The following is an 11,614-nucleotide window of genomic DNA, read 5'->3' as shown; positions in this document are numbered from 1 at the left end:
ATACGCTCGAAATTGAACATCGAAAACTCTCGGGAAATTCAAATAGTTCATTTCGACGTGTAAGCTCAGATGTCTGATTCGATCGCATAAGATGTCGAGAGGCTCGAAATTGAACAACGGAAGCTCTTGAGAAATTCAAATGGTCATAACTTTTCACACGGATGTCCGATTTAGGCAAATCACATATCACGACGCTCAGAATTGAACAACGGAAGCTCTTGAGAAATTCAAATGGTCATAACATTTAACTAGAATGTCCAATTTAGGCGCATCACTTATAGTGATATTCGAAATTGAACAACGGAAGCTCTTGTCAAATTCAAATGGTCATAACTTTTAACACTGAGGTCCGATTCAGGGTAATAATATATCGATAAGCTCGAAATTAAACATCGGAAACTCTCGAGAAATTCAAATGGTTCATAACTTTTCACACGGATGTCCGATTCGGGCGCATAATATGTCGAGACGCTCGAAATTGAACAACGGAAGCTCTCGAGAAATTCAAATAGTCATAAATTTTCACTCGGATGTCCGATTCTGGCGTATCACATATAGAGACGCTCGTAAATGCACAACGGAAGGTCTCGTTAAATTCAAATGGTCATAACTTTTCACACTGAGTTCCGATCCGGGCTTATAATATATCGATACGCACGAAATTAAACAACGAAAACTCTCGAGAAATTCAAATGGTCATAACTTTTCACACGGATGTCCGATTCGGGCGCATAATATGTCGAGAGGCTAGAAATTGAACAACGGAAGCTCTTGAGAAATTCAAATGGTCATAACGTTTTACACGAATGTCCGTTTCAGGCTAATAATATATCGATACGCTCGAAATTAAACATCGGAAACTCTCGCAAATTCAAATGGTCATAACTTTTCACACGGATGTCCGATTCGGGCGCATAATATGTCGAGAAGCTCGAAATTGAACAACGGAAGCTCTTCAGAAATTCAAATGGTCATAACTTTTCACACGGATGTCCGATTCAGGCTTATAATATATCGATACGCTCGAAATTAAACATCGGCAACTCTCGCGAAATTCAAATGGTCATAACTTTTCACACGGATGTCCGATTCGGGCGCATAATATGTCGAGAGGCTCGAAATTCAACATCGGAAGCTCTCGAGAAATTCAAATGGTCATAACTTTTCACTCGGATGTCCGATTCAGGCGTATCACATATAGAGACGCTCGTAAATGCACAACGGAAGCTCTCGTTAAATTCAAATGGTCATAACTTTTCACACTGAGTTCGATCCGGGCTTATAATATATCGATACGCACGAAATTAAACATCGGAAACTCTCGCGAAATTCAAATGGTCATAACTTTTCACACGGATGTCCGATTCGGGCGCATAATATGTCGAGAGGCTCGAAATTGAACAACGGAAGCTCTTGAGAAATTCAAATGGTCATAACTTTTTATACGAATGTCCGTTTCAGGCTTATAATATATCGATACGCTCGAAATTAAACATCGGAAACTCTTGCAAATTCAAATGGTCATAACTTTTCACACGGATGTTCGATTCGGGCGTATAAGATGTCGAGAGGCTCGAAATTGAACAACGGAACCTCTTGAGAAATTCAAATGGTCATAACTTTTCACACGAATGTCCGATTCAGGCTTATAATATATCGAGATGCTCGAAATTGAACAATGGAAGCTCTTGAGAAATTCAAATGCTCATAACTTTTCACACGGATGTCCGATTCAAGCTTATAATATATCGATACGCTCGAAATTAAACATCGCAAACTCTCGGGAAATTCAAATAGTCATAACTTTTCACACGGATGTCCGATTCGGGCACATAATATGTCGAGAGGCTCGAAATTGAACAACGCAAGCCCTTGAGAAATTAGACTGGTATAACTTTTCACACGGAAGCTCTCGTGAAATTCAAATGGTCATAACTTTTCACACTGAGGTCCGGTTCAGGTTTATAATATATCGATACACTCGAAATTAAACATCGGAAACTCTCTATAAATTCAAATGTTCATAACTTTTCACACGGATGTCCGATTCGGGCGCATAATATGTCAAGAGGCTCGAATTGAACAACGGAAGCTCTGAGAAATTCAAATGGTCATAACTTTTCACACGGATGTCCGATTCAGGCTTATAATATATCGATACGCTAGAATTAAACATCGAACTCTCTGAAAATTCAAATGTCATAACTTTTCACACGGATGTCCGATTCGGGCTTATAATATGTCGAGAGGCTCGAAATTCAACATCGGAAGCTCTCGAGAAATTCAAATGGTCATAACTTTTCACTCGGATGTTCCGATTCAGGCGTATCACATATAGAGACGCTCGTAAATGCACAACGGAAGCTCTCGTGAAATTCACATGGTCATAACTTTTCACACTGAGTTCCGATCCGGGCTTATATATATCGATACGCACGAAATTAAACAACGGAAACTCTGCGAATATTCAAATGGTCATAACTTTTCACACGGATGTCCGATTCGGGCGCATAATATGTCGAGAAGCTAGAAATTGAACAACGGAAGTTATGAGAAATTAAATGGTCTAACTTTTCACACGGATGTCCGATTCAGGCAAATCACATATCGAGACGCTCAAATTGAACAACGGAGCTCTGAGAAATTCAAATGGTCATAACTTTTCACACGGATGTATATTAAGGGCATCACATATAGAGACGCTCGAAAATGAAAACGGAAGTTCTCGGGAAATTAAAATGGTCATAACTTTTCACACTGAGGTTCGATTCAGGCTTATAATATATGATACGCTCGAATTAAACATCAGAAGCTGTCGAGATATTCAAATGGTCATAACTTTTCACACGGATATCCGATTCAAGCGCATAATATGTCGAGAGGCTCGAAATTGAACAACGGAAGCTCTTGAGAAATTCAAATGGTCATAACTTTTCACACGAATGTCCGATTCAGGCTTATAATATATCGAGATGCTCGAAATTGAACAATGGAAGCTCTTGAGTAATTCAAATGCTCATAACTTTTCACACGGATGTCCGATTCAAGCTTATAATATATCGATACGCTCGAAATTAAACATTGGAAACTCTCGGGAAATTCAAATAGTCATAACTTTTCACACGGATGTCCGATTCGGCGCATAATATGTCGAGAGGCTCGAAATTGAACAACGCAAGCTCTTGAGAAATTAGACTGGTATAACTTTTCACACGGAAGCTCTCGTGAAATTCATATGGTCATAACTTTCACACTGAGGTCCGATTTAGGTTTATAATATATCGATACACTCGAAATTAAACATCGGAAACTCTCTAGAAATTCAAATGGTCATAACGTTTCACACGGATGTCCGATTCGGGCGCATAATATGTCGAGAGGCTCGAAATTGAAAAACGGAAGCTCTCGAGAAATTCAAATGGCCATAACTTTTCACACGGATTTCCGATTCGGGCGCATAATATGTCGAGAGGCTAGAAATTGAACAACGGAAGCTCTTGAGAAATTCAAATGGTCATAACTTTTCACACGGATGTCCGATTCAGGCTTATAATATATCGAGAGGCTCGAATTCAACATCGGAAGCTCTCGAGAAATTCAAATGTCATAACTTTTCACTCGGATGTCCGATTCAGGCGTATCACATATAAGACGCTCGTAAATGCACAACGGAAGCTCCCGTGAAATTCACATGGTCATAACTTTTCACACTGAGTTCCGATCCGGGCTTATCATATATCGATACGCACGAATTAAACAACGGAAACTCTCGAGATATTCAAATGGTCATAACTTTTCACACGGATGTCCGATTCGGGCGCATAATATGTCGAGAAGCTAGAAATTGAACAACGGAAGTTATTGAGAAATTTAAATGGTCTTAACTTTTCACACGGATGTCCGATTCAGGCAAATCACATATCGAGACGCTCAAATTGAACAACGGAGGCTCTTGAGAAATTCAAATGGTCATAACTTTTCACACGGATGTTATATTAAGGAGCATCACATATAGAGACGCTCGAAAATGAAAAACGGAAGTTCTCGGGAAATTAAAATGGTCATAACTTTTCACACTGAGGTTCGATTCAGGCTTATAATATATTGATACGCTCGAATTAAACATCAGAAGCTGTCGAGATATTCAAATGGTCATAACTTTTCACACGGATATCCGATTCAAGCGCATAATATGTCGAGAGGCTCGAAATTGAACAACGGAAGCTCTTGAGAAATTCAAATGGTCATAACTTTTCACACGAAATGTCCGATTCAGGCTTATAATATATCGAGATGCTCGAAATTGAACAATGGAAGCTCTTGAGTAATTCAAATGCTCATGACTTGGCACACGGATGTCCGATTCAAGCTTATAATATATCGATACGCTCGAAATTAAACATTGGAAACTCTCGGGAAATTCAAATAGTCATAACTTTTCACACGGATGTCCGATTCGGGCGCATAATATGTCGAGAGGCTCGAAATTGAACAACGCAAGCTCTTGAGAAATTAGACTGGTATAACTTTTCACACGGAAGCTCTCGTGAAATTCATATGGTCATAACTTTTCACACTGAGGTCCGATTTAGGTTTATAATATATCGATACACTCGAAATTAAACATCGGAAACTCTCTAGAAATTCAAATGGTCATAACGTTTCACACGGATGTCCGATTCGGGCGCATAATATGTCGAGAGGCTCGAAATTGAAAAACGGAAGCTCTCGAGAAATTCAAATGGCCATAACTTTTCACACGGATTTCCGATTCGGGCGCATAATATGTCGAGAGGCTAGAAATTGAACAACGGAAGCTCTTGAGAAATTCAAATGGTCATAACTTTTCACACGGATGTCCGATTCAGGCTTATAATATATCGAGAGGCTCGAAATTCAACATCGGAAGCTCTCGAGAAATTCAAATGGTCATAACTTTTCACTCGGATGTCCGATTCAGGCGTATCACATATAGAGACGCTCGTAAATGCACAACGGAAGCTCCCGTGAAATTCACATGGTCATAACTTTTCACACTGAGTTCCGATCCGGGCTTATCATATATCGATACGCACGAAATTAAACAACGGAAACTCTCGAGATATTCAAATGGTCATAACTTTTCACACGGATGTCCGATTCGGGCGCATAATATGTCGAGAAGCTAGAAATTGAACAACGGAAGTTATTGAGAAATTTAAATGGTCTTAACTTTTCACACGGATGTCCGATTCAGGCAAATCACATATCGAGACGCTCAAATTGAACAACGGAGGCTCTTGAGAAATTCAAATGGTCATAACTTTTCACACGGATGTTATATTAAGGAGCATCACATATAGAGACGCTCGAAAATGAAAAACGGAAGTTCTCGGGAAATTAAAATGGTCATAACTTTTCACACTGAGGTTCGATTCAGGCTTATAATATATTGATACGCTCGAATTAAACATCAGAAGCTGTCGAGATATTCAAATGGTCATAACTTTTCACACGGATATCCGATTCAAGCGCATAATATGTCGAGAGGCTCGAAATTGAACAACGGAAGCTCTTGAGAAATTCAAATGGTCATAACTTTTCACACGAATGTCCGATTCAGGCTTATAATATATCGAGATGCTCGAAATTGAACAATGGAAGCTCTTGAGTAATTCAAATGCTCATAACTTTTCACACGGATGTCCGATTCAAGCTTATAATATATCGATACGCTCGAAATTAAACATTGGAAACTCTCGGGAAATTCAAATAGTCATAACTTTTCACACGGATGTCCGATTCGGGCGCATAATATGTCGAGAGGCTCGAAATTGAACAACGCAAGCTCTTGAGAAATTAGACTGGTATAACTTTTCACACGGAAGCTCTCGTGAAATTCATATGGTCATAACTTTTCACACTGAGGTCCGATTTAGGTTTATAATATATCGATACACTCGAAATTAAACATCGGAAACTCTCTAGAAATTCAAATGGTCATAACGTTTCACACGGATGTCCGATTCGGGCGCATAATATGTCGAGAGGCTCGAAATTGAAAAACGGAAGCTCTCGAGAAATTCAAATGGCCATAACTTTTCACACGGATTTCCGATTCGTGCGCATAATATGTCGAGAGGCTAGAAAATGCACAACGGAAGCTCCCGTGAAATTCACATGGTCATAACTTTTCACACTGAGTTCCGATCCGGGCTTATCATATATCGATACGCACGAAATTAAACAACGGAAACTCTCGAGATATTCAAATGGTCATAACTTTTCACACGGATGTCCGATTCGGGCGCATAATATGTCGAGAAGCTAGAAATTGAACAACGGAAGTTATTGAGAAATTTAAATGGTCTTAACTTTTCACACGGATGTCCGATTCAGGCAAATCACATATCGAGACGCTCAAATTGAACAACGGAGGCTCTTGAGAAATTCAAATGGTCATAACTTTTCACACGGATGTTATATTAAGGAGCATCACATATAGAGACGCTCGAAAATGAAAAACGGAAGTTCTCGGGAAATTAAAATGGTCATAACTTTTCACACTGAGGTTCGATTCAGGCTTATAATATATTGATACGCTCGAATTAAACATCAGAAGCTGTCGAGATATTCAAATGGTCATAACTTTTCACACGGATATCCGATTCAAGCGCATAATATGTCGAGAGGCTCGAAATTGAACAACGGAAGCTCTTGAGAAATTCAAATGGTCATAACTTTTCACACGAATGTCCGATTCAGGCTTATAATATATCGAGATGCTCGAAATTGAACAATGGAAGCTCTTGAGTAATTCAAATGCTCATAACTTTTCACACGGATGTCCGATTCAAGCTTATAATATATCGATACGCTCGAAATTAAACATTGGAAACTCTCGGGAAATTCAAATAGTCATAACTTTTCACACGGATGTCCGATTCGGGCGCATAATATGTTGAGAGGCTCGAAATTGAACAACGCAAGCTCTTGAGAAATTAGACTGGTATAACTTTTCACACGGAAGCTCTCGTGAAATTCATATGGTCATAACTTTTCACACTGAGGTCCGATTTAGGTTTATAATATATCGATACACTCGAAATTAAACATCGGAAACTCTCTAGAAATTCAAATGGTCATAACGTTTCACACGGATGTCCGATTCGGGCGCATAATATGTCGAGAGGCTCGAAATTGAACAACTGAAGCTCTTGAGAAATTCAAATGGTCATAACTTTTCACACGGATGTCCGATTCAGGCTTATAATATATCGAGACGCTCGAAATTAAACATCGGAAGCTCTCGAGAAATTCAATTGGTCATAATCTTTCACACGGATGTCCGATTCGGGCGCATAATATGTCGAGACGCTCGTAATTGAACAATGGAAGCTCTTGAGAAATCAAAATGGTCATAACTTTTCACTCGGATGTCCGATTCAGGCGTATCCAATATCTAGACGCTCGTAAATTGCCAAGGGAAGCTCCCGTGAAAATCACATGGTCATAACTTTTCACACTGAGGTCCGATCCGGGCTTATCATACATCGATACGAATTCCTCCCGCCTATCGGAAACTCTCTAGAAATTCAAATGGTCATAACGTTTCACACGGATGTCCGATTCGGGCGCATAATATGTCGAGAGGCTCGAAATTGAAAAACGGAAGCTCTCGAGAAATTCAAATGGCCATAACTTTTCACACGGATTTCCGATTCGGGCGCATAATATGTCGAGAGGCTAGAAATTGAACAACGGAAGCTCTTGAGAAATTCAAATGGTCATAACTTTTCACACGGATGTCCGATTCAGGCTTATAATATATCGAGAGGCTCGAAATTCAACATCGGAAGCTCTCGAGAAATTCAAATGGTCATAACTTTTCACTCGGATGTCCGATTCAGGCGTATCACATATAGAGACGCTCGTAAATGCACAACGGAAGCTCCCGTGAAATTCACATGGTCATAACTTTTCACACTGAGTTCCGATCCGGGCTTATCATATATCGATACGCACGAAATTAAACAACGGAAACTCTCGAGATATTCAAATGGTCATAACTTTTCACACGGATGTCCGATTCGGGCGCATAATATGTCGAGAAGCTAGAAATTGAACAACGGAAGTTATTGAGAAATTTAAATGGTCTTAACTTTTCACACGGATGTCCGATTCAGGCAAATCACATATCGAGACGCTCAAATTGAACAACGGAGGCTCTTGAGAAATTCAAATGGTCATAACTTTTCACACGGATGTTATATTAAGGAGCATCACATATAGAGACGCTCGAAAATGAAAAACGGAAGTTCTCGGGAAATTAAAATGGTCATAACTTTTCACACTGAGGTTCGATTCAGGCTTATAATATATTGATACGCTCGAATTAAACATCAGAAGCTGTCGAGATATTCAAATGGTCATAACTTTTCACACGGATATCCGATTCAAGCGCATAATATGTCGAGAGGCTCGAAATTGAACAACGGAAGCTCTTGAGAAATTCAAATGGTCATAACTTTTCACACGAATGTCCGATTCAGGCTTATAATATATCGAGATGCTCGAAATTGAACAATGGAAGCTCTTGAGTAATTCAAATGCTCATAACTTTTCACACGGATGTCCGATTCAAGCTTATAATATATCGATACGCTCGAAATTAAACATTTGAAACTCTCGGGAAATTCAAATAGTCATAACTTTTCACACGGATGTCCGATTCGGGCGCATAATATGTCGAGAGGCTCGAAATTGAACAACGCAAGCTCTTGAGAAATTAGACTGGTATAACTTTTCACACGGAAGCTCTCGTGAAATTCATATGGTCATAACTTTTCACACTGAGGTCCGATTTAGGTTTATAATATATCGATACACTCGAAATTAAACATCGGAAACTCTCTAGAAATTCAAATGGTCATAACGTTTCACACGGATGTCCGATTCGGGCGCATAATATGTCGAGAGGCTCGAAATTGAAAAACGGAAGCTCTCGAGAAATTCAAATGGCCATAACTTTTCACACGGATTTCCGATTCGGGCGCATAATATGTCGAGAGGCTAGAAATTGAACAACGGAAGCTCTTGAGAAATTCAAATGGTCATAACTTTTCACACGGATGTCCGATTCAGGCTTATAATATATCGAGAGGCTCGAAATTCAACATCGGAAGCTCTCGAGAAATTCAAATGGTCATAACTTTTCACTCGGATGTCCGATTCAGGCGTATCACATATAGAGACGCTCGTAAATGCACAACGGAAGCTCCCGTGAAATTCACATGGTCATAACTTTTCACACTGAGTTCCGATCCGGGCTTATCATATATCGATACGCACGAAATTAAACAACGGAAACTCTCGAGATATTCAAATGGTCATAACTTTTCACACGGATGTCCGATTCGGGCGCATAATATGTCGAGAAGCTAGAAATTGAACAACGGAAGTTATTGAGAAATTTAAATGGTCATAACTTTTCACACGGATGTTATATTAAGGAGCATCACATATAGAGACGCTCGAAAATGAAAAACGGAAGTTCTCGGGAAATTAAAATGGTCATAACTTTTCACACTGAGGTTCGATTCAGGCTTATAATATATTGATACGCTCGAATTAAACATCAGAAGCTGTCGAGATATTCAAATGGTCATAACTTTTCACACGGATATCCGATTCAAGCGCATAATATGTCGAGAGGCTCGAAATTGAACAACGGAAGCTCTTGAGAAATTCAAATGGTCATAACTTTTCACACGAATGTCCGATTCAGGCTTATAATATATCGAGATGCTCGAAATTGAACAATGGAAGCTCTTGAGTAATTCAAATGCTCATAACTTTTCACACGGATGTCCGATTCAAGCTTATAATATATCGATACGCTCGAAATTAAACATTGGAAACTCTCGGGAAATTCAAATAGTCATAACTTTTCACACGGATGTCCGATTCGGGCGCATAATATGTCGAGAGGCTCGAAATTGAACAACGCAAGCTCTTGAGAAATTAGACTGGTATAACTTTTCACACGGAAGCTCTCGTGAAATTCATATGGTCATAACTTTTCACACTGAGGTCCGATTTAGGTTTATAATATATCGATACACTCGAAATTAAACATCGGAAACTCTCTAGAAATTCAAATGGTCATAACGTTTCACACGGATGTCCGATTCGGGCGCATAATATGTCGAGAGGCTCGAAATGAAAAACGGAAGCTCTCGAGAAATTCAAATGGCCATAACCTTTCACACGGATTTCCGATTCGGGCGCATAAATATGTCGAGAGGCTCGAAATTGAACAACGGAAGCTCTGGAGAAATTCAAATGGTCATAAACTTTTCACACGGATGTCCGATTCAGGCTTATAATATATCGATACGCTCGAAATTAAACATCGGAAACTCTCGCGATATTCAAAATGGTCATAACTTTTCACACGGATATCCGATTCAAGCGCATAATATGTCGAGAGGCTCGAAAATTGAACAACGGAAGCTCTTGAGAAATTCAAATGGTCATAACTTTTCACACGAAATGTCCGATTCAGGCTTATAATATATCGAGATGCTCGAAATTGAACAATGGAAGCTCTTGAGTAATTCAAATGCTCATAACTTTTCACACGGATGTCCGATTCAAGCTTATAATATATCGATACGCTCGAAATTAAACATTGGAAACTCTCGGGAAATTCAAATAGTCATAACTTTTCACACGGATGTCCGATTCGGGCGCATAATATGTCGAGAGGCTCGAAATTGAACAACGCAAGCTCTTGAGAAATTAGACTGGTATAACTTTTCACACGGAAGCTCTCGTGAAATTCATATGGTCATAACTTTTCACACTGAGGTCCGATTTAGGTTTATAATATATCGATACACTCGAAATTAAACATCGGAAACTCTCTAGAAATTCAAATGGTCATAACGTTTCACACGGATGTCCGATTCGGGCGCATAATATGTCGAGAGGCTCGAAATTGAAAAACGGAAGCTCTCGAGAAATTCAAATGGCCATAACTTTTCACACGGATTTCCGATTCGGGCGCATAATATGTCGAGAGGCTAGAAATTGAACAACGGAAGCTCTTGAGAAATTCAAATGGTCATAACTTTTCACACGGATGTCCGATTCAGGCTTATAATATATCGAGAGGCTCGAAATTCAACATCGGAAGCTCTCGAGAAATTCAAATGGTCATAACTTTTCACTCGGATGTCCGATTCAGGCGTATCACATATAGAGACGCTCGTAAATGCACAACGGAAGCTCCCGTGAAATTCACATGGTCATAACTTTTCACACTGAGTTCCGATCCGGGCTTATCATATATCGATACGCACGAAATTAAACAACGGAAACTCTCGAGATATTCAAATGGTCATAACTTTTCACACGGATGTCCGATTCGGGCGCATAATATGTCGAGAAGCTAGAAATTGAACAACGGAAGTTATTGAGAAATTTAAATGGTCTTAACTTTTCACACGGATGTCCGATTCAGGCAAATCACATATCGAGACGCTCAAATTGAACAAACGGAGGCTCTTGAGAAATTCAAATGGTCATAACTTTTCACACGGATGTTATATTAAGGAAGCATCAACAATAA

This window comes from Glycine max, chromosome 5, assembly GCF_000004515.6.
Source record: "Glycine max cultivar Williams 82 chromosome 5, Glycine_max_v4.0, whole genome shotgun sequence".
NCBI classification, from domain to species: Eukaryota; Viridiplantae; Streptophyta; class Magnoliopsida; order Fabales; family Fabaceae; genus Glycine; species Glycine max.
The sequence above is the reverse complement of the archived record's forward strand: the minus strand, read 5'-3'. Positions refer to the sequence as shown.